Source organism: Eptesicus fuscus, chromosome 17 (genome assembly GCF_027574615.1).
Source record: "Eptesicus fuscus isolate TK198812 chromosome 17, DD_ASM_mEF_20220401, whole genome shotgun sequence".
Taxonomy (NCBI): Eukaryota; Metazoa; Chordata; class Mammalia; order Chiroptera; family Vespertilionidae; genus Eptesicus; species Eptesicus fuscus.
Genome location: NC_072489.1, coordinates 36,986,879 through 37,008,208, shown reverse-complemented (window position 1 = coordinate 37,008,208; position 21,330 = coordinate 36,986,879). Strand labels below are relative to the sequence as shown.

Genomic DNA, 21,330 nt, shown 5'->3' with positions numbered 1-21,330 from the left:
CGTCTCACTGTTTTTCACTTGAAGGCTGTTCCCAGGAGCACACTGATTGTTTTGGGGTATCTATTCTATTGACAGCGAGGCCCTGTGAGTCTGTTGTGAATGAACCTTGTGCTAACTATTTGAGAAAAAGGATCTAGGGTTTTGAGAAATGGCAGTGATGGGAAAGGAAAAGATTACTTAAAGTCAAATTTTATTTGTATCCCATAGCTCTGTGGTTTTATAGATCTTACAAAGCCCAAACTTGGAAAACCTAGTGACTGAAGAATGACGTTATATGAAATTACCTTTATTCGTGTCTCTTAAGCAGCTTAATCTGTTGATGGGTGGAGAGCAAGCTAGCAAAGGACTCTTCACATAATCTTGCTTCTCTTATTCTTGGTAGGCTTTTCTTTTATTATTTACGAGACCATGAAAATATATTACTTTGTTCATAGTTTGCCATTTTTGTAGGATCTAGGGATCTTTTCTGGTGATACTAACTCTGGGTCCGCATCTAGATGTACGCAGAAGAGTGTTTGGGTTAAAGAGAAAGTGTTCTTCTCATGTTATGTTCTATAGATATGTTTTAAGGCTGCCTTTCATCTCTAAGGAATTGTTTTTTGGGATGAGTTGTTGTGTAAAACATCACCCACCACTAGAAGATGGGGGTCAAAATACTTGTCCTTCCTGTGCCTTTTCCAGGAATCAAAGATAGCTTAACCGAGGAAAGGCGAGTGGCTTCCTTTCATGTCTGGTTTCTTTGTCGCCTGTATTTCTCCCCACTCTCTTTATAGCCTATGAAAGTGTTACTCATTAAACAGGGCTGTTTGTTTGCTTTTAACATACTTCTGTATGTTCAAAGAATTTTTAAAGTTAAAAATTTGAGTTTTATATTAATCAGAAAATATAAAAATCATCATGCGGATTATTTCAGCAAAGGAATGTGTTCATGTGGTGCATGTATGACACTGTCTAAACAAATGTGTTTAAGACATATGTTTAAAAGTCCTCACCTGAAATCTATATAATTTTATTAACCAACTAGAGGCCCAGTGAACGAAATTTGTGCACGGGGGTATATGTCCCTCAGCACGGGGGTGTATGCACCCTCTCCAATCTGGGATCCCTCTCACAATCCAGGCTCCCAACTGCTCGCCTGCCTGCCTTCCTGATTGCCCCTAACCGCTTCTGCCTGCCAGCCTGATCACCCTTTAACCACTCCCCTGCCAGCCTGATTGAGGCCTAACTGCTCCCCTGCCAGCCTTTTTGCCCCTAACTACCCTCCCCTGCAGGCCTGGTCCCCCATAACTGCTCTCCCCTGCAGGCCTGGGTCCCTCCCAACTGCCCATCCCTAACTGCCCTCCCCTGCAGGCTTGATCACCCCCAACTGCCCTCCCTTACAGGCCTGGTTTCTCCCAACTTCCCTCCCCTGCTGGCCATCTGGTGGCTGCCATCTTATGTCCACATGGGGGCAGCCATCTTGTGTGTTGGAGTGATGGTCAATTTGCATATTATTCTTTTATTAGATAGGACTAGATAGGATTAGATAGGATAGAGGCCTGGTGCATGGGTGGGGGCCAGCTGGTTTGCCCTGAAGGGTGTCCCAGATCAGGGTGGGGGTTCCCTTGGGGTGTGGGGCAGCCTGGGTGAGGGGCCTATGGTGGTTTGCAGGCTGGCCACGCCCCCCGGTGACCCAAATGGAGGCCCTGGTATCTGGGATTTATTTATCTTCTATAATTGAAACTTTGTAGCCTTGAGTGGAGCCAAGCCTCCTGCTAGTTCCTTGGCCGCATTTTGTTGGGATTTATTTATCTTCTATAATTGAAACTTTGTAGCCTTAAGCGGAGGCCGGGGCAGGCGGAAAGCTTGGCTTCCTCCATTGCCAGGGAAACCCAAGCCTCCTGCTCTCTCTGTGGCCACAGCCATCTTGGTTGGGTTAATTTGCATACTTGCTCCCGATTGGCTGGTGGGTGTGGCTTGTGGTGTAGCGGAGGTATGGTCAATTTGCATATTACTCTTTTATCAGATAGTATATCACCCCAATAAATTCATTAAAGAAAAACACACAGTCAAGGCAGCACCAGCTCCTGATCCAGCAGGGAGCTGCATGTTGGCCCCAGGACAGCTTACCCAGGCTTTGATAGTAGGTCTCAATCTGGAGAAGAAAGGTTCTGGAAAAGTTGTCTCTAAAATAAATTTATTTTTGTGTAAAAAAAAAAAAAAGTGTGCAAATAATTCATTGAATCAGAGTAGTGTTGTTTCAGTGAATGAATGAGTTGACCACACTGTACCATATATAATATACTCTGTTAAGTCCCGGGTATAAAAAGATATTCCTCAGAGTACTAGTTGCACATGTGAATCATGACAGTGTTATTTCAGTGAAATAATGTATTCATATTGTGGCTATTGTAACATACTGTGTAAAATGACAAGTATAAAAGATATGTCTCCCCTAACCAGTTTGGCTCAGTGGATAGAGCATTGGCCTGCGGACTGAAAGGTCCCAGGTTCGATTCCGGTCAAGGGCATGTACCTTGGTTGCGGGCACATCCCCAGTAAAAGGTGTGCAGGAGGCAGCTGATTGATGTTTCTCTCTCATCGATGTTTCTAACTCTCTATCCCTCTCCCTTCCTCTCTGTAAAAATCAATAAAATATATTTAAAAAAAAATAAAAGATACGTCTAAGAGTGCCAGCTGAAAAAAAAAAATAATCATGCTGAGGTTATAAAAATAATTCTGGGATAAAAGGTGTCAGATGATCATTATAAAAATGAAGATAAATATAAATGATCATGTCCAAAGAAAATTATTCCATATCTACCTCTATCAGAAATAATCGCTGTATACATTTTATTAAATATCCTTCTGATATCTCTGTGAATATATACATTTACATGAAATTTAAAATTTTACATAAACAGGATCACATTATGCATGCTGTTTAATAACCTACCTTCTCCCCCGGCTCCAGCAATGTCAGCACCTTTCTATAAGAAACCTACATTATTGTTAATGACCTTATTTTATTTAATTAGTCCTACTGATGATGGACATTGAAGTTACTTCCAGTTGTTTCCCCTCATGGAAGATGCTTCAGTGAATATCCTTAATGCCTTCATCTTTTTGTCCTTTTCATATAAATATTACCTCTTAGGGTGAACTTTCAGAAGTGAGGTATATGTTTATATATATTGCCAAGCTGCCCTAAGAAAGGTCATGCACATTTATATTCCCACTAATAGTACCCAGTTTACAAAACTCAGGTTTAACGAGGGTCTGGGGATATGGCCTTTTTCAATCTTTGCCAATCCAATGATTAAAATAACATACTTTTTGGCATTTTTTTCTTTTTTGGGCATTTGAATTTATTTTACCTTTTTACATTGCCATCTGATTTCTATCTGGAATTTATAATGGAGTAAGGCACAAGAAAGGATCCAGCTTTATTTTTCCAATTATCATGCCACTTGTCCCAACAATTACTTATTGACTGTTCCATTTTTCCTCATTGATATGAATCATTAGAATTAAGTTTTGATCGGAAGGTCACCTCTGCTATTTCTCAGTGCTAATGAGTACTTAAAATGTGACTAATTTATTGATTGATTTTTATTGATTTTAGAGAGAGGGGAAGGGAGAGGATAGAGAGATAGAAACATCAATGATGAGAATCATTGATCGGCTGTCTCCTGCACGCCCCCTACTGGGGATCGACCCCACAGCCTGGGCATGTGCCTTGACTGGGAATCAAACCGGTGGCCTCTTGGTTTGTGGGTTTACACTCAACCACTGAGCAACCCTGGCTGGGTGAAATGTGACGAATTTAAATTGAGATATGCTATAAGCATGAAATAGACGCTGATTTCAAAGACTTAGTTTTTAAAAATGTTAAAAGGTTCACTAATTTTGTTCACATGCTAAAATGATAATTTTTGGGTATGTTGGATTAAATAAAATATATTAAAATTAACCTTACCTGTTTCTTTTTACCTTTTTAAATGTAAATATTAGAAAATTTTCAGTTATAGTTGAGTAACTGAAAAGTGTATGTGAGTAACACTTCTATTGGACAGCACTCCTCCAGAACAGGGATCAGCAAACTACCTGTTTTTGCAATGGCCCACAGGCTAAGGATAGTTCTTACATTTTGAATGGCTGTAAAAATGCACACACAAGGAAGAATATGTAACAGAGACTATATGTGACCCTCAAATCCCTTTGCATAAAATCTCTCGACTTCCCACTCTAAAATAGCCCAGGGAATTACTCAGTTAGCTTCTGAGGCATCTAGTTACAAAGGAGGCAGGTTATTTCAGAGGAAGTCTATATACTTGCAGACCTAACTAATTATTAAATTTTGTTTTCTGTTGAGTCAAATGCTTCCCTGCAATCTTTATCTATTGGTCAATTGTGTCCTATAAAGTAAAACACAGTAAGTCATCATTGTGACATCTATTTCATGGTACTTAAAAGGACTATCAGTCTTCTCTTTTCTAAGTTAAATGTTTTCACTTCCCTTAGTCCAGTGATCGGCAAACTCATTAGTCGACAGAGCCAAATATCAACAGTACAACAATTGCGATTTCTTTTTAAACTTAAACTTCTTCTAACGCCACTTTTCAAAATAGACTTGCCCAGGCCGTGGTATTTTGTGGAAGAGCCACACTCAAGGGGCCAAAGAGCCGCATGTGGCTCGCAAGCCGCAGTTTGCCGACCACTGCCTTAGTCATACCTTACACTTAATGGTTTCTGGACGACCATTCTTCTTGTCTGCCAATATATACACGTGTGTGTGTGTGTGTGTGTGTGTGTGTGTGTGTGTGTGTGTGTGTGTATTTTTTACAATATCCTACTTAGATTTGTTACTGAAAATTGGAGAGAACATTGGATTAGTCTGAGCAGTGGAGAGTTTAGCAGCTTATAAACTCCATGGTTTTTGGTACCATCTATATATATAAAAGCCTAAGCACAACTGTTCAACCCTTTGACTATTCGACCAGTAGCTATGATGCGCACTGACCATCAGGGGGCAGATACTCAATGCCCAGGCACAAAAACATGGGACAAACTCATGAATCTCAGAGGGAAGCTGGGAGGGTGGGAAGAGATTAACCAAAGATTTTATATGCATACTAGAGGCCTGGCGCACAGATTCGTGAACTGGTGGGGTCCCTTGGCCTGGCCTGCGGGGATTGGGCCGAAATTGGCAGTCCGACATCCCCTGAGGGGTCCCAGATTGCAAGAGGGTGCAGGCCAGGCCAAGGGACCCCACTGATGCACGAATCCATGCACCGGGCCTCTAGTTCCTGTATAACAACATAATATAAAACTGTAGAACACTAGAATAGGTGCCCTTATTTTACAGCTGAGGTTAAGTTTGGAGATGGACCAATGAAAGCCAGGCCGTGAAGAGAATCTGGATCTCCTGGTTCTGGTCCTCAGGCTTGTGTCCTCAGAGAGCAAGTTGCGTTTTTGGTGATTGGGGTCAAGGAGGAGAAATAATAATTATGCTTTTGACTCCTGTTGTGTTTTGCTCTTAGCTAAAGTTTGACCTGTTTGGGAAGGACCTAAAGAAACTTGGTGTTATTCCAAGATTGAAGTTAACTTTGAGCATCAATGCCCATTGCTTTAAATGTTGGGGCCATCTGCCGAAACCGGTTTGGCTCAGTGGATAGAGCGTCGGCCTGCGGACTGAAAGGTCCCAGGTTCGATTCCGGTCAAGGGCACGTACCTTGGTTGCGGGCACATCCCCAGTGGGGAGTGTGCAGGAGGCAGCTGATCGATGTTTCTCTCTCATCGATGTTTCTAACTATCCTTCTCCCTTCCTCTCTGTAAAAAATCAATAAAATATATTTTTAAAAAAATAAAAAATAAAAATGTTGGGGCCATCTAAGCAGTTCACCCCAAATTATTCTCTGCCTTTTGAATAATGCCCCTTTGTGCTTTTTCTACTTTAAATCCCTGAGGTTTTAATTGAGTTTGGTGCCTTCTTGATTATGCCTCTTTCTCCCTTAGTACTTTTCTTTATGTCACCTAAGGTTGGCCATTAGGTACAGCTTGTTTGGCTATATGTTTTAGGCTTACATGTAAGTAGAGAGGAAAACACGAACCATCCACTATAGTTTTCTTTGGCCCTTTTTAAAAGAAAGTATATGCCTTATAAAAAAAACACAGAATCATTCATTCATCTATCAGGTTTACCTATACAGAGCTGGAGTACAGTTTGTAAAACCATGATCATTTCAATGAACTCGAGAAGGCTTAAATTCTACATGGAGAAACAGTGGCCAGCTATAGCAACTGTTCCCTTAAGTGTTGTTGGGTCAAGCAGAGTTGGAGGTGATGGAGACAAGGGCCACTGAGGCATTTGACCAACCCCTCGGGGATATGTAGAGCTCTGTGGACACTTTGTGGCTACAAGCAGGCAGTTGCTTGGTGTTCTCCAGAGCACCACTGAGAACATGGGAGGCGTAAGAAGGCACGGAAGTCAGATTGTGTGTCTTAATGATTCTCCTCAGATCGCATGAAATTGTAATCCTAAGGGAAAGATAAGAAAATGATCAGATGGTCACAAAAAAAAAAAAGAATTACAAACAGTGATCATTCTGTAAAGCAGGCGTCCTCAAACTACGGCCCGCGGGCCACATGCGGGTGTTTTTGCCGTTTTGTTTTTTTACTTCAAAATAAGATATGTGCAGTGTGCATAGGAATTTGTTCATAGTTTTTTTAAAACTATAGTCCGGCCCTCCAACGGTCTGAGGGACAGTGAACTGGCCCCCTGTTTAAAGTTTGAGGACTCCTACTCTAAAGGAAAAATAGAGTGTGCAGTGACTTTAAAAGGGGGTATCAATTTAGATTGGGGATATGGAGAGAGCTTCTCTGAGAAAATAGTAGTGAAGCAGACACGAAAATTGAGGTGTTAGCTAGAAAGTGCAAGGAAGCAAGTTCCAAACAGAGGAGTACTGCGTGGAAAGTACTGAGTATGAAAAGAGCTTTAGTACTTTGAAGAAATGAAGGAAGTGTGGTTGGAATGTTATGAGGAGGAGAAAAGGATGCAGAAGAAAGAGCCTTGAAGAAGTAGGACTTTTTTCTTCTTCGCTGAATTGATCTAGTTCCCCAGAGAGAGTTGACATCAAGGCGTCTGTGTGGTGTTTGGCTTTGGGGTGGAGGGAGAGTGGAGTTTGGTCAAGTAGAAATATCAGTTTAAAATACTTTCAAATAGCTATTTGTAAAATTGAAGCAAAGTCTTGCTCTGTGTTGTCTGCATTTCCTTCTTGATGATGAAAAGAGATCCACCTCTAACGAAAATATGGAGGAAAAGTTTCCTGAGAGTGCATTCTCATGCACTTTAGATCTGGAATAGTAGAACTGAAATTGTGAGTCCTGGGAACTGGGATTCTCCCAAATGTTAGGGCATGAACCAGATCTCGCATTCATACAGAATACTAATTAATATCATTATGTCTAAAATAGCTTGGATGTAGGTACCATATTTTCCCGTGTATAAGACACTATTTTTTTCTAAAATCGTTAGACTGAAAATCAAGGGGCATCTTATACACGGAAGTCAGCCTAGGAGGGAGCCGCATGGGTCGTAGCTGCCCATACCTTGTCAAACAGATTTCCTCCAATCATGAGCCTTATTGTTACTGAAGTCAGCTGATGCCATAATTGGAGGTGGAGGTGGAGAGTGCGCAGATGCACCAGGGACCAAGCATTCTGAGCCCATAAAGATGCCAAAAAATAAAAAGATAAATACCGGTAAGTGGTTGTCTTACTGTGCAAAATTCAAACTGAATGTAATCAGCTATGCAAAAGAGCATGGAAATAGAGCTGCAGAGAGACAGTTTGGACCTCCTCCCAGAGTGTCTGATCGGACAGTGGAGAAAACAGGAAGAACAACTCCTTAAGATGCCAGAAAAGAAGAAGGCCTTAAGAGGAAAACCAGCAAAATGTTTAAAATATTGATTTCTTAATTTGGGGTTGGAAAAGTAAGGGGCGTCTTATAAACGAGAAAATACAGTAATTTGCAGATAGTTATTGAAAATGGATGCAAGAGAACAATAAATACAAACAGAGAATCTAGCTCCTAGTGCAAATGATCATGCAGCATGATTAATCCATCTAATATTTGTTGTACATCAGTCTGTGCAAGACTCTGCACACATCAGTCTGTGGAAGAGTCTGTATATGGCCTGTAGGGATCAGAGAAGACACCATTCTTGTATTGGAGAAGGCTAAGTTTTCCTGCAGAGACACGAAAACACAGATGTGAAACATTATGGGATGGTAAAGAGCATGAATTCTGGAAATAGAATTGCTGGGCTCTCCCACTTTTTACTTGTATGACTTTAGGCATGTTGTTTAGCCTTTCTGTGCCTTACTTGCATCACCTGCAAAAGAGGGATAATCATAGTACCTACTTTATAAGGTTGTGATGAGAATTAAAATAAGTAAATCTGTGTGGAGTACTTAAAGCAGTCCCCACATACAGAAGGTATTATGAATGGTGATGTTATTTTTATTAAAATATAGATCAACTTATGGTTGATGACAAGCAAGTAAAGTATCCTAGGCATCAGAGAAAGAACAGATTACTGTGGACTGTGGTCTTAAAAGCTGGGCAGGAAAAGGATAGGCAGGAATTGCCAGGGGCTGGAATTATGATAATTAGATAGCCAACATTTACATAGGGTTTGTTGTGATCCAGAGAACAGGTTACTATTATTTATGCTTAATCTCATTTAATCTTACCAACTCCACAAGGTAGGCACCCTTATTATTTCCATTTTATAGAGGAAGAAACATGTTTAGAAGAGGGTAATTAATTTATCCAAGGTCATGTGTTAAATGATGAGAATGGGATTTGAGCCTAAATAGGCTGACCTCAGAGCCCAAGTTTCTTAAGTATTACACTATACACTATCGCATTCAGGGGGAAAAGAATGGCCCAGAGATTAAGAATGGTCCTGCATGTTCAAGGCAGGGTTAGGTGGTAGCTTCACTCCCAGGCCTAGAATTTGTGCCTGGTAACCAGTGATCAAGAGTACAGGCTCTGGCCTGGACGATGTGGCTCATTGGTTGAGCATTGACCTAGGAACCAGGAGATCATAGTTCCATTCTCAGTCAGGGCACATGCCCAGGTTGCGACCTCGATCCCTAGTAGGGGGCGTGTAGGAGGCAGCCAATCAATAATTCTCTCTTACTGAGTTTCTATCTCTCTCTCCCTCTCCCTTCTTCTCTGAAATCAATTAAAAATATATATATATTTTTAAAAGAGTACAGGCTTTGGAGTAAGCTGTCTGTGTTGAATTTCTCTGCCACTTCTTGCCATTGCAAGAATCTTTGGGGCTGATTATTAATCTTCCTAAATCTCTTTTTTAAAATCTACAAAATGGAAATAATAATAGTTAGTGTCTACTCTGATTTGCTGTGAGGATTAAAGGAGAAAATACACATAGAATACTTTCATAAAGACTAGATATCATTTAAGGCTTTTTAAAAATTATATATATATATATATATATATGTGTGTATATATATATACACACACACACACACTTTTTATTTTTATTTTTTGGTAAGGGACAGGTTGGGTTTAGACAGGATCAGTAAAGCCACTTAGGAGTTTTCTATAATCAGGCTCATAAGTAATGATGAGGACCACGAAGAACTAAGATACTAGAGTTGAGGGGAGAAGGGGTTCACAGTGATAGAGTAGATAGATCATATTGATAGCAGGATTGTACTAAAAGTCCCTTCCACTGAATGGGAGCATCATGGCACTGCTGAATGAAGGAGTCCATAGAGAGAAAACCAGTTTGGTGTAGTGATGATTTGATTAAAGACATGTGGAGGTTACTAGGCCCTCTCCTCTTACCTGAGAAAGCATTCCTAATGGGCAATTGGAATTGTGGCTGTAGGGACTTTGGGAAAAGAGACTATGGCTGGAGGTTACATCCTTCAAGAGTCATCTTTATAGAAAGGAGGGTGAAGAAAAGGGAAAACAGGTAAGAAATAAATGTTGTTAGGAATCAGAAAGAAGAGGACATGGCAGTGGAGATGTGGGTGAGTGAAGGACTGGGAGTGTATCAATGGCTGCGGAGCTAAAGGAACGGCAAGAAAGAATAGTCAACACCATCAGATGTTGCAGGGTTACTGACAGTCCTAATGGCGTAGGAATGAGTGTGTGGTTCTCTTTGTCAAGTACATAATCATAGTAATTTCTATTGTTTTCCCACTTATAGGCCTTAATATTGTGATGAAGTAGTAAAACCAGAACAAAGCAATCTGGTTTACATTGAACAAGTGTTATCTATATATATAAAAGGCTAAGTTGTCCGTCCAACTGGTAGCTATGATGCGCACTGACCACCAGGGAGCAGACGCTCAACACAGGAGCTGCCATGACACACACTGGCCATTTAAAAATAAATGGCACCACAGACCTGGCGCTGACAAACCAACACTCAGTTTCCCCCAAGTGGGACACAGGCCCCGCCACTACTCCAGAGCGACACCCCACCAAATTGCAGCCAACACTGCCAAGACCCCATGGTGCAAAATGCAGCCCACAGCCCAGCCCAGAAATGGTCACTATGGGCACCAGGTAAATGACATCACATAGCAACGCCCAGCTTCCTCTCCCTAGTGACTAGCCTCCTTGGAGTTTCTTCAGCCCAGGAACCCGACTTGCTTTACAGCCAGGTGCAAACATTTTACAGTTCAACCAAATATTTATGAATCTTTTTCCCGTTCCTCATCTCATTTGATCCTCACAGAAGTCCTAGAGTAGGTAGATAGGAGACTTGGTAGGATCCTATTTTCTTTTCATTAGCAAGACAATGGAGATTTAGAAAGTTTAGAAAATTGACCCGACTGAAAAGAAGTAAGAAATGGTGGACCTTGAAAATGACTTCAGGTTTTCTTACTGTGCAGAATATAGTCAAACACTGCTACAGTTAAATATTTTACCCTTTGTTCTCCCTGCGTGATCTACAATAATAATCTGCTTCATGTTGATATTTACTGCTGGGTTGCTGACAATTACCTGAAAGAGAAGTTGGGGTGCTTCACTGGGCTGGAAAACGTTTAGCTAAATCAGAAAGCAGGTCTAATTAAGCAAATTTATTCTATCTTACCTAATACTAGACAAACATGTAAATTGACTGTACCTTTGCTATGCCCACAGCCAATCAGGAGTGAGTATGCAAATTAAACCACCATCTTTGTCAGGTTAATTTGCATATGCAGGCGCAGAGTGGCTGGGTGGGGTGGGGTGCCTGCTATGAGGGGAGGGGGGCCGGAGGGAGCTATAGGAGCGGTGCTCCGGCCGAGAGCGAGAACTTGGCGGCTCCCAGGTGGCCCAGGAGCGGCGACTTGGCAGCTCCCAGGCGACCCGGGAGCGGGGACTTGGTGCCTCCCGGGCGGCCGGAAGCAAAGCCAGGGGAAGGAAGGCCTATTCTTGCATGAATCTTCATGCAACGGGCCTCTAATATATATATATAAAAGGCTAAGTTGACTCATGCATGTGCGATACATATAAAGCTCTTGCTGGCGCCAATCGCATGCGTGTGTTTCCATCTGTCATTGTTGATCGTGAATTTGGTTGAGAAAGGGCAAATAGCGATATTAAAATATTTTTTCTAATTAATTTCCTTTCAATGTGCATGAATCCGTGCACCGGGACACTAGTTTCATAAATAATAAGAGTAATTCTGCCTCCTTAGAAGAACCAACCATTATCATTTTTCTGTTTCCTTCCAGTCTTTATTCATATATATATATTTCGTAGGATGTAATACTAGCAAAGATACAATTTTCTATTCTCCTTCCTCCCATGTTTTTACATAATTTTCATATTTTTAAAGAGGCTGCCTAACTTATTATTGTGCCATAATGTACTTGCTTGTTGGTCATTTAGGATATTATAAATTATGCTTCTGTTAACATATCCTGTATTCATATTACTTTTTTTTAGGATAAATTTGCAGAAGCTTAACTAACACTAAAAGAAATGAAAATCTTAGTGACTCCAGATTTGATATCATATGGCTTCCCAAAGCAATTTTTTAATGAATTTTATGCTAATTTGTACATCTGCAGCATATATATATATTTTTTTTTTGCATAGTTCCAAGTCAGATAAATGGTACATTGCAGTTGTAGGCTTACTTTTTGCCTGTGTGTTTAAAAAATAGGGGACCCCTGCAGAAGCCAGGAACACATTAGTATAGATCTTGTACTTGAAGCGTAAACCTTTTCCTCTCAGGGGTCTGTAGAATCTTGGGTGTTCTTTGACATCATCTCCTATCATTCCCTCCCTTACCCATTCTGGCCACACCGACTTTTTTGTTATCCCTTGAAGTAAGGGATAACAAAGGCTTCTCAGTGTCTTAGTACTTCTATTTGTCTTAAACCATCTTCTATTTGTCTTAAACCATCTTCCCCCCAGGTTTCTGAATGGCCTGCTCATTTCTTCCCTTAGACTTCTGTTCAGATGTCACCTTAACAGAGAGATCTTTCCTGACTTCCTTATCTAAAATAGGCACCCCTCCATCCTCTTTCTCTCTATACCTCTTACCCTCATTTTATTTTTCTTGAAAGTGTTTTTCATGACCTGAAAAATTATGTGTCTTTCTATTTTCCAGGTTGGAATGTAAGTTTTAATGAGAGTAGGGTTTTTATTAGGTTTTGATCCCTGCTCTTTACCCAGTACCTTGCATACCTGTCTCAATAGCTGGCCCTCAGATATTTGTTAAATGAATGAATTTTATCTTTGCAAGTGATAAGTTCATCACTTCCTTAGAGAATAGAGTCCATCAAATTTGGGACCTGGTAAGTTCCTTAAAGATCATCTCAATCTAACACAATTTAAACTGAGACTCAAAGAGGTAAAGTATCTTTTCCGAAGTGCACACAGCTCTTATAGTATTTTACCCAGTGAATTATAAAGGAAGTAGTTTTTATTGGTTTTGCTAGTGTGTATCATTTGAGGGAAAGGAAGGTAGGTTTCAACTATCTAATCTGATAAATTGTGCTATTATTATTATTATTATTATTTTTTTATAATACTGGTTTGGTGGTGATGAACTCCTTTAGCTTTTTTTTAAAAAAATAAATCTTTATTGTTCAGATTATTACAGATGTTCCTCTTTCCCCTCCCCATAGTTCCCCTCCACCTGATTCCTCACCCCACCCCATGCCCTTACCCCCCCTCCCCGCCACTGTCTTCATCCATAGGTGTAAGATTTTTGTCCAATCTCTTCCCGCACCCCTCACACTCCTTTCCCCCCGAGAATTGTCAGTCCACTCCCTTTCTATGCCCCTGATTCTATTATATTCACCAGTTTATTCTGTTCATCAGATTTTTTATTCATTTGATTTTTAGATTCACTTGTTGATAGGTATGTATTTGTTGTCACTTTATTGTTCATAATTTTTATCTTTACCTTTTTCTTCTTCTTCCTCTTCTTAAAGAATACCCTTCAGCATTTCATATAATCCTGGTTTGCTGGTGATGAACTCCGTTAGCTTTTTCTTGTCTGTGAAGCTCTTCGTCTGACCTTCAATTCTTAATGATAGCTTTGCTGGGTAGAGTAATCTTGGTTGTAGGTTCTTGCTGTTCATCACTTTGAATATTTCTTGCCACTCCCTTCTGGCCTGCATAGTTTCTGTTGAGAAATCAGCTGACAGTCGTATGGGTACTCCCTTGTAGGTAACCAACTGTTTTTCTCTTGCTGCTTTCAAGATTCTCTCTTTGTCTTTTGCCCTTAGCATTTTAATTATGATGTGTCGTGGTGTGGTCCTCTTTGGATCCCTCTTGTTTGGGGTTCTGTGCACTTCCTGAACTTGTAAGTCTATTTCTTTCACCAGGTGGGGAAAGTTTTCTGTCATTATTTCTTCTAATAGGTTTTCAATATTTTGCTCTCTTTCTTCTTCTGGCACGCCCATAATTCGGGTGTTGGTACACTTAAAGTTGTCCCAAAAGCTCCTTACACTATCTTCATATTTTGGGATTCTTTTTTCTTTTTGTTTTTCTGTTTGGGTGTTTTTTGTTTCCTCATATTTCAAATCTTTGGTTTGATTCTTGGGGTCCTTTGGTCTACTGTTTAATTTCTGTATATTCTTTATTTCAGACAGTATATGATTAATTTCTGACTGGTCCTTTTCCATTTTTTTTTTTTTTGGCATTCTCATTAAGATCCTTAAAGGTCTAACTAAATTCCTCAGAGGTTTTTAGAAGATTCTTGAGTAACCTTATAACTGTGGTTTTGAACTCTATGTCCAGTAGTTTGCTTTCCTCCATTTCTTTCATTTGTGACCTGTTTCTTTGTCTCCACATTTTGCCTGCTTCCCTGTGTTGATGGAGTGGTTTTGTGTGGTAGGTGACCTATAGGGCCCAGTGGTTCAGCCTCCCCAGTCACCTGAGGTGGACATTCTTGGTGCACCCCTTTGTGGGCTGAGTGCACAGTCTTGTTGTAGTTAAGCCTTGATTGCTGTTGGTACACTGGGAGGAATTGACCTCCAGGCCAATTGGCTATGAGGACCAGTTGTGTCTATATTGGAAGAACTGCTGTGCTGGAGACACCCTTATGGGGCAGGACTTGTTTCAGTGGGGCTTTGGTGCTCACTGAGTCTGCCTCTTGAGTGTGTCACTTATGGATGTGAAGAGTTGAAATCTGGTGTCATCTCACACTGACCACTAGGTACACTGGCTTCTGGATCTCCAATGGGGTGCATGTCAGCTACTGTCTGAGGCCACCCAGCAGGAGCTACAGCGAGATCTGCAGATTTCTCCTCTTTGCTTGGGGTTTGGAAGTTTTGGAGCTGTCTGACCAGAGCTGCAGTTTGTTAGGTTAAGCTGCGATAGGGCAGGCCATTTATATGTAAAAGCCGCTGAGCACAGTTTGGGTGGGTTTGTAAATTGGGTGGGGCGGGGTCTCAGGGAATCACTAGGGCGTGGCAAACAGCAATGGCTGCCAGTCAGCCATCTCTCCATCTCCGCGTTTCCACGTCCCCGTGTTTCCGTTTCTCCGTGTCCTGCGCTCCAGAGCAGTAAACAATGATTCCTGTGTGCACCTCTGCAAGAAAGCCACCCTCACTTTCCGACCTGATGGCAGACAGTCCAGCTTCTCCCCGTAGGAGTCTGGGTCCCCAGAGTCCCACTTGAAACTGGAGTTCAGAGCAGTCAGGAGCTTGTGTCTCCCTTTGGGTTGAAAAAAACAGCACACCCAGTCGCCAGCCGCCAGCCCGATTCGCACGCCTCCGTACCTCTGTTTTTCCACGCTTGTGCACATCCTACCCGATCTCAATGCTCTTTTCTCTTTCCTTCTAGTTGTAGAACTTCTACTCAGCCAGCTTTCCCGTGGTTCTGGGTGATAGACGTTTTGTCTTTTAGTTGTAGTTTTGGTGTGGTTGTGAGAGGCAGCACGTACAGGTGTATACCTTATGCCACCATCTTGGTTTCTCCAAATTGTGCTATTATTTATAAGGCTGTATTTTATATAAAAATTAGCAACTTAAGCTATATGACCTAGCTATTTAAAAATGAAAGTGATCCTTGGTGTTTTCCTGAATTCTATTCTGTTATTCATACTCACATAGCTGGGGTATTTCCAAGAGCTGGTTTAGAATAAATTTGTAGTTCTGAGCTGCCTTTTAGCTTTAGCTAGACTGTGGAATTCTGCCACTCGGGTAATGTCACACCATTTCTGGACACGAATACACTGCTTTATAGTTGAGTTCTGTTTTGTTTTTCCTACTTTATTTATTATTATTGTATTTTAATCCTCACCTGAGGATATGTTTGTTGATTTTAGAGAGAGTGAGGGAGCGAGGGAGGGAGAGAGAAAAAGAGAAGAACTGGAAAGGAAAGGAAGAAAGGAAGGAAGAAAGGAAGAAAGAAAGAGAGGGAGAGAGGGAGGGAGGGAGGGAGGGAGGGAGGGAGGGAAAGAGGGAGGAAGGGAGGGAGGGAGGGAGGGAGGGAGAGAGGGAAGGAGGGAGGGAGGGAAGGAAGGAAGGAAGGAAGGAAGGAAGGAAGGAAGGAAGGAAGGAAGGAAAAAAAGAGGGAGGAAGGAGGAAGGGAGGGAAGGAAGGAAGGAAGGAGGGAGGGAGGGAGGGAGGAAGGGAAGGAAGGAAAGAAGGAAGGGAGGGAAGGAGGAAGGAAAGAAGGAAGGGAGGAAGGGAGGAAGGGAGGGAAGGAAGGAAGGAAGATAGATGTGCAAAACATTGATCAGTTGCCTTCAGTACACACCCAGACGGGGAATCAAATCCACAACCATTTTGGTGTATGTGATGATGCTCTAACCAACTGAGCCAACCAACTGAATTATGCAGGAAGCCAGGGCTGTAGTTGAGTTTTTGACTGCAAACATAAGAGGTACTGTACTCACTCTTGTGTTCTCTCAAATTGGGGATGTGATTATGAGTAACAAGGAAGCCCAAAATAGGAGCTGCGATAGAACCCGGTGTCATGGAGGAAACGGTGCTGGGGATGGCAGGCTGCAGGGATTTGGGCAGGGGAAATTCTCCTTCATTGTAATGTCCCACCATTATCATGACGCAGCGTTTTTCTGCACGTGTGCTCCTCTCTGTTTGCGGGCAAATTGTTTTTACATTTCTAGTTGAATTCCAGAGAGAGGGAATCTGATTGACCCAGTTCATCTTTTAACACCTAGCTGTGACATAGGCCACCCTAGTTACAGCAGCCTATTGCAGCAGCCTTAGAATCCTTGACTGCTGATTTAAAAAACAAAACAGCTTAGTTCTGCTTCCTTGAGCATGAGGCGATGAGTGTGGCAGCTAGGAAAATAAGTTGGGCATGACAAGCTTTTATGATGATAGGTAGGGTTTTGCATAACCTCCTTCATTGCCTCCTGGGAGAATAGCCCATATCCAAAGTTGCTGTCACGAACTACAAAAGAAAATGCCTACCCTCTCTGAGCCTTCTGCCCCTGGCCCTGTACTAAGCAGCTGCTCCTGCCATTAGTCTCACCTCTTGGGGGGAGGGGGAGCTGGGGCCAAGGAGAGAGCTGGCATCTCCTGGGCAGCAAGCACAGCTGCACTACCACTGTTGGCAGAGACATCTGGGGCAGAGGCAAGAACAGCAGCCAGAGACTCTCGACCAAGATGGCGGCATAGTTAAACAACTAATCTGCTGCCTCACACAACAATTTCAAAAACACAACTAAAAGACAAAAACGTCTACCACCCAGAACCACGGGAAAGCTGGCTGAGTGGAAGATTTACAGCTGAGAAGAGAAAGGAGCACAATCGCTGAAAAGCTGAGGTACGGAGGCACGCGAATCGGGCCGGCAGCGGCGGGCGGCTGGGTGCGCGGCTTTTCTTCAACCCGCAGGGAGACAAGCTCCCGATCACTCTGAAATCCAGTTTCTGGGGACACTCGGGGACCCAGACGCCTACGGGGAGAAGCTGGACTCTCGGCCATCGGGTCGGAAAGTGAGAGTGACTTTTTTGCAGAGGTGCGCCCAGCAATCATTGTTTACTGCGCTGGAGCGCGGGGCGCAGGGACTTGGAAACATGGAAAGGCAGAGACGGCTGACGGCAGCCATTGCTGTTGGCCACGCCCCAGCCTAGTGACGCCCTGAGACCCCGCCCAGCCCTGAGACCCCGCCCCGCACATTCTACAAACCCGCCCAGGCTCCACACAGCGGCTTTTGCATATAAATGGCCTGTTCTGTGGCAGCTTAACCAACTACAGCTCCAGACTGCTCCAAAACCGCCCAAGCAAAGGAGGAGAAAACTAGCCCTTGCTGTAGCTCCTGCTGGGGGACACACAGTACACAAGGGTACACCAAGAGTGTCCACCTCAAGTAACTGGGAGGCTGACCCGTTGAACCAATAGGACACCTAGTACACAAAACTACCCTACCAACCCAGGGAAGCAGAGAATATGAGAAGGCAAGGAAACAGATCACAAACCAAAGAAATGGAGGAGAATAAGCGACTGGACATAGAGTTCAAAACCACGGTTATAAGGTTTTTCAAGAATTTCATGGAAAAGGCCGATAAATTCAATGAGACCCTTGAGGATATGAAAAAGGACCAACTAGAAATTAAACATACACTGACTGAGATAAAAAATATTATACAGAGACCCAAAAGCAGACTAGAGGATTGCAAGAATCAACTCAAAGATTTGGAATACAAAGAGGCCAAGGACACTCCTCCAGAGAAGCATGAAGTGAAGAGAATTCAGAAAGTTGAAGATAGTGTAAGAAGTCTCTGGGACAACTTCAAGCGAACCAACATCAGAATTATGGGGGTACCAGAAGAAGAGAGAGAGCAAGATGCTGAAAACCTATTTGAAGAAATAATGAACGAAAACTTCCCCCACCTGATGAAAGAAATAGACTTACGAGTCCAGGAAGCGCACAGAACCCCAAACAAAAGGGATCCAAAGAGGACCACACCAAGACACATCATAATTAAAATGCCAAGAGCAAAAGACAAAGAGAGAATCTTACGAGCAGCAAGAGAAAAACAGTTAGTTACCTACAAGGGAGCTCCCATACGATTATCAGCTAATTTCTCAACAGAAACCATGCAGGCCAGACGGGAGTGGCAAGAAATATTCAAAGTGATGAATAGCAGGAACCTACAACCAAGACTACTCTACCCAGCAAAGTTATCATTCAGAATTGAAGGGCAGATAAAGAGCTTCACAGATAAGAAAAAGCTAAAGGAGTTCATCACCACCAAACCAGCATTATATGAAATGCTGAAAGGTATTCTTTAAAAAGAGGAAAAAGAAGAAGAAAGATAAAAATTATGAACAACAAATACATATATATCAACAAGTGAATCTAAAAGTCAAGTGAATTAAAAATCTGAGGAACAGAATAAACTGGTGAACTTAATAGAATCAGAGGCATAGAATGGGAGTGGATTGATAATTCTCAGGGGGAAAGGGGTGTCTGTGTGGGGAGTATGGGAAGAGATTGGACAAAAATCATACACCTATGGATAAGGACAGTGGGGAGGGAGGTAAGGGAAGAGGGGGGGTAGGAACTGGGTGGTGGGGAGATATGTGGGGAAAAAGGAGAAACAATTGTAATCTGAACAATAAAGATTCATTAAATTAAAAAAAAAAAAAAAAAAAAAAAAAAAAAAAAAAAAAGAACAGCAGCCAGCTGCAGATGTTGGACAGGAGACTGGCCACGTGGCTCTGAAACTGTTCAGGCGTCGGCGATGCTGGCAGTGGCATGGCGGAAGCTGTCATGCGCAGCCCACTCGGACAGCCAGCTTCAGCTCTGGCAGTCCATGGGCACAGGGTCCAGGTGAGCAGGAACAGTAACAGGCATGCATATTATGTGAGAGGGACGCATGCCTCGCGCTCTGATGGTTCCCACCCACCTGAGTGAGTGTACTTCTGAGGGGCTGTTTGTCCTGGCGATCCTGTCTTTCCCTCTGCCCTGGCCAGACTGGCTGGACTGCTGGTCCTGGTGGTCAAGGTCATGCAGTTGTGGAAGTTTATGCTAAATACCAACGTGGTTTGTGACGCTGGCATAAATCAGGCCACACCGGGAAAGAGGGCTCCACTGTAAATGGACAGAAATAGGTCGCTGTGAGGCTGCAGTGCTGGATTCACGGCATCTGTTTCTTTTCCCTTCAGTTTGTCTCAAGCTGGCTTTGGAAAGGAAAGTTTTCAAACTTCACATTTCCCCTCCCCTCATAGCATAACTTGAATGGAAATAAGTCAGTGTTGTTTTAGGCCCAGATTCCAAGCTTTTCCACCTTTTAAGTTACATAAACCGATCAAATTGGGAAGCTAAGGCCTTTGAGCCTGTCCTTAACCTTTTGCAGGTTCTAAGCTTTTGAGTAATATTTGTCCTCCACCCCTTTTTTTTTAAGGCAGGTCTGGCTTGCAGTATTCACACTCCTTGGTCAAGCCTATATTTTAATATTTGACCGATGGAAGTTTTATTCTCCGGAAGGATTTTCTCATAGAAACACAGAAGCTGCACTGCAGAGCAGCGGGAGTGGGCTTTTAGTCTTGTCCTATTTTGACAGATGGAGCGGCATCCTCTTGTGCATTTAAAAACTGAGCATGCCCCCAGTTTAAATTGTTTTATTAAACACTTATCTGAAGATGAACTATAAAAGTTAGTCTTGCCCTAGCCGGTTTGGCTCAGTGGATGGAGCATTGGCCTGTGGACTGAAGAGTCACAGGTTCGATTCTAGTCGGGGGTGCATGCCTGGGTTGTGGGCTTGATCCCCAGTAGGGGGTGTGCAGGAAGCAGCCGATCAGTGAGTCGCTCTCATCATTGATGTTTCTGTCTCTCTCTCCTTCTTTCTTCTTCTCTGAAATCAGTGAAAATATATTATTTAAAAAAAAAAAAAAAAAGAGTCTTTGGCCTGGTCAGCGTGGCTCGGTGGTTGAGCATCCACCTATGAACCAGGAGGTCGTGGTTCAATTCCGGTCAGGGCACATGCCCAGGTTGCATGCTCAATCCCCAGTAGGGGTCATGCAGGAGAGAGCCGATCAATGATTCTCATCATTGATGTTTTTATCTCTGTCTCCCTCTCCCTTCCTCTCTGAAATCAATAACAATATATATATTTTTTTAAAAGAGCCTTTGATTTAAAAGCATCTACAGTTTCAGGGACAGTACAGAAAGGAGTAGGCAGTAGGAATGTCCAGGCCATGGGACAAAGTCTGAGGCTGAGCAGGCACACAAACAGCAGGGACACCTTACAGTCTGTCACAGCAGTGCCTGCTGTGTTATGCCCGGCAGAGGAGCTGGAAAGGCAGGGAAGCCAGACTCACTCCTGACGAGAACTTTCTTTGGAAGAGAGCAGGTTTCAGGAAGTGAAGTGGAAGGTACACATTCGGCAGGCTGAGGCAGAGGGGTTGTGTTAGAAGAGTGCGTAGCTTGGGACAGGACTTGCTGGCAGTCATTGGAGAAGGGCTAAGCTATGAGCAAGTGAGACCAAGTGAGGATATATATGTCAGTTGACATTTTGATAGGGGAAGCCGACGGAGAGGACCTGGTGAACATTTTTGAAAGCTGAGAACAAAGCTTTGGGTTGTCCTTCACAATATAACGGACAGCCCTGACCGAGTAGCTCAGTTGGTTGGGGTGTCCTTCTGATACCCCAAGGTTGTGATCCCGGGTCAGAGCACATGCGAGAGTTGGCTAATGAATGCATAGATGGGTGGAACAACAAGTCGATGTTTCTCTCTCTCTCTCTCTCTTGCCCTCTCTCTCTGAGGTCAATAAATAAAAAATAATAACCTTAGCCTTGAGAAGGGGAAGTCGTGGCACAGGGAAAACCCATTGGCAGCATTAAGAACTCAGAGGAGTAGGAAAGTGCAAGGGAGAG

At 42.8% G+C, this 21,330-nt stretch overlaps 1 protein-coding gene across 3 annotated transcripts in view; it reads left to right on the top strand.

The window, feature by feature from the left end:
• CPEB3 (cytoplasmic polyadenylation element binding protein 3) overlaps positions 1-21,330 on the top strand; it is a 175,391-nt gene that overhangs the window by 102,065 nt on the left and 51,996 nt on the right. The gene's annotated exons all lie outside the window — the stretch shown is intronic.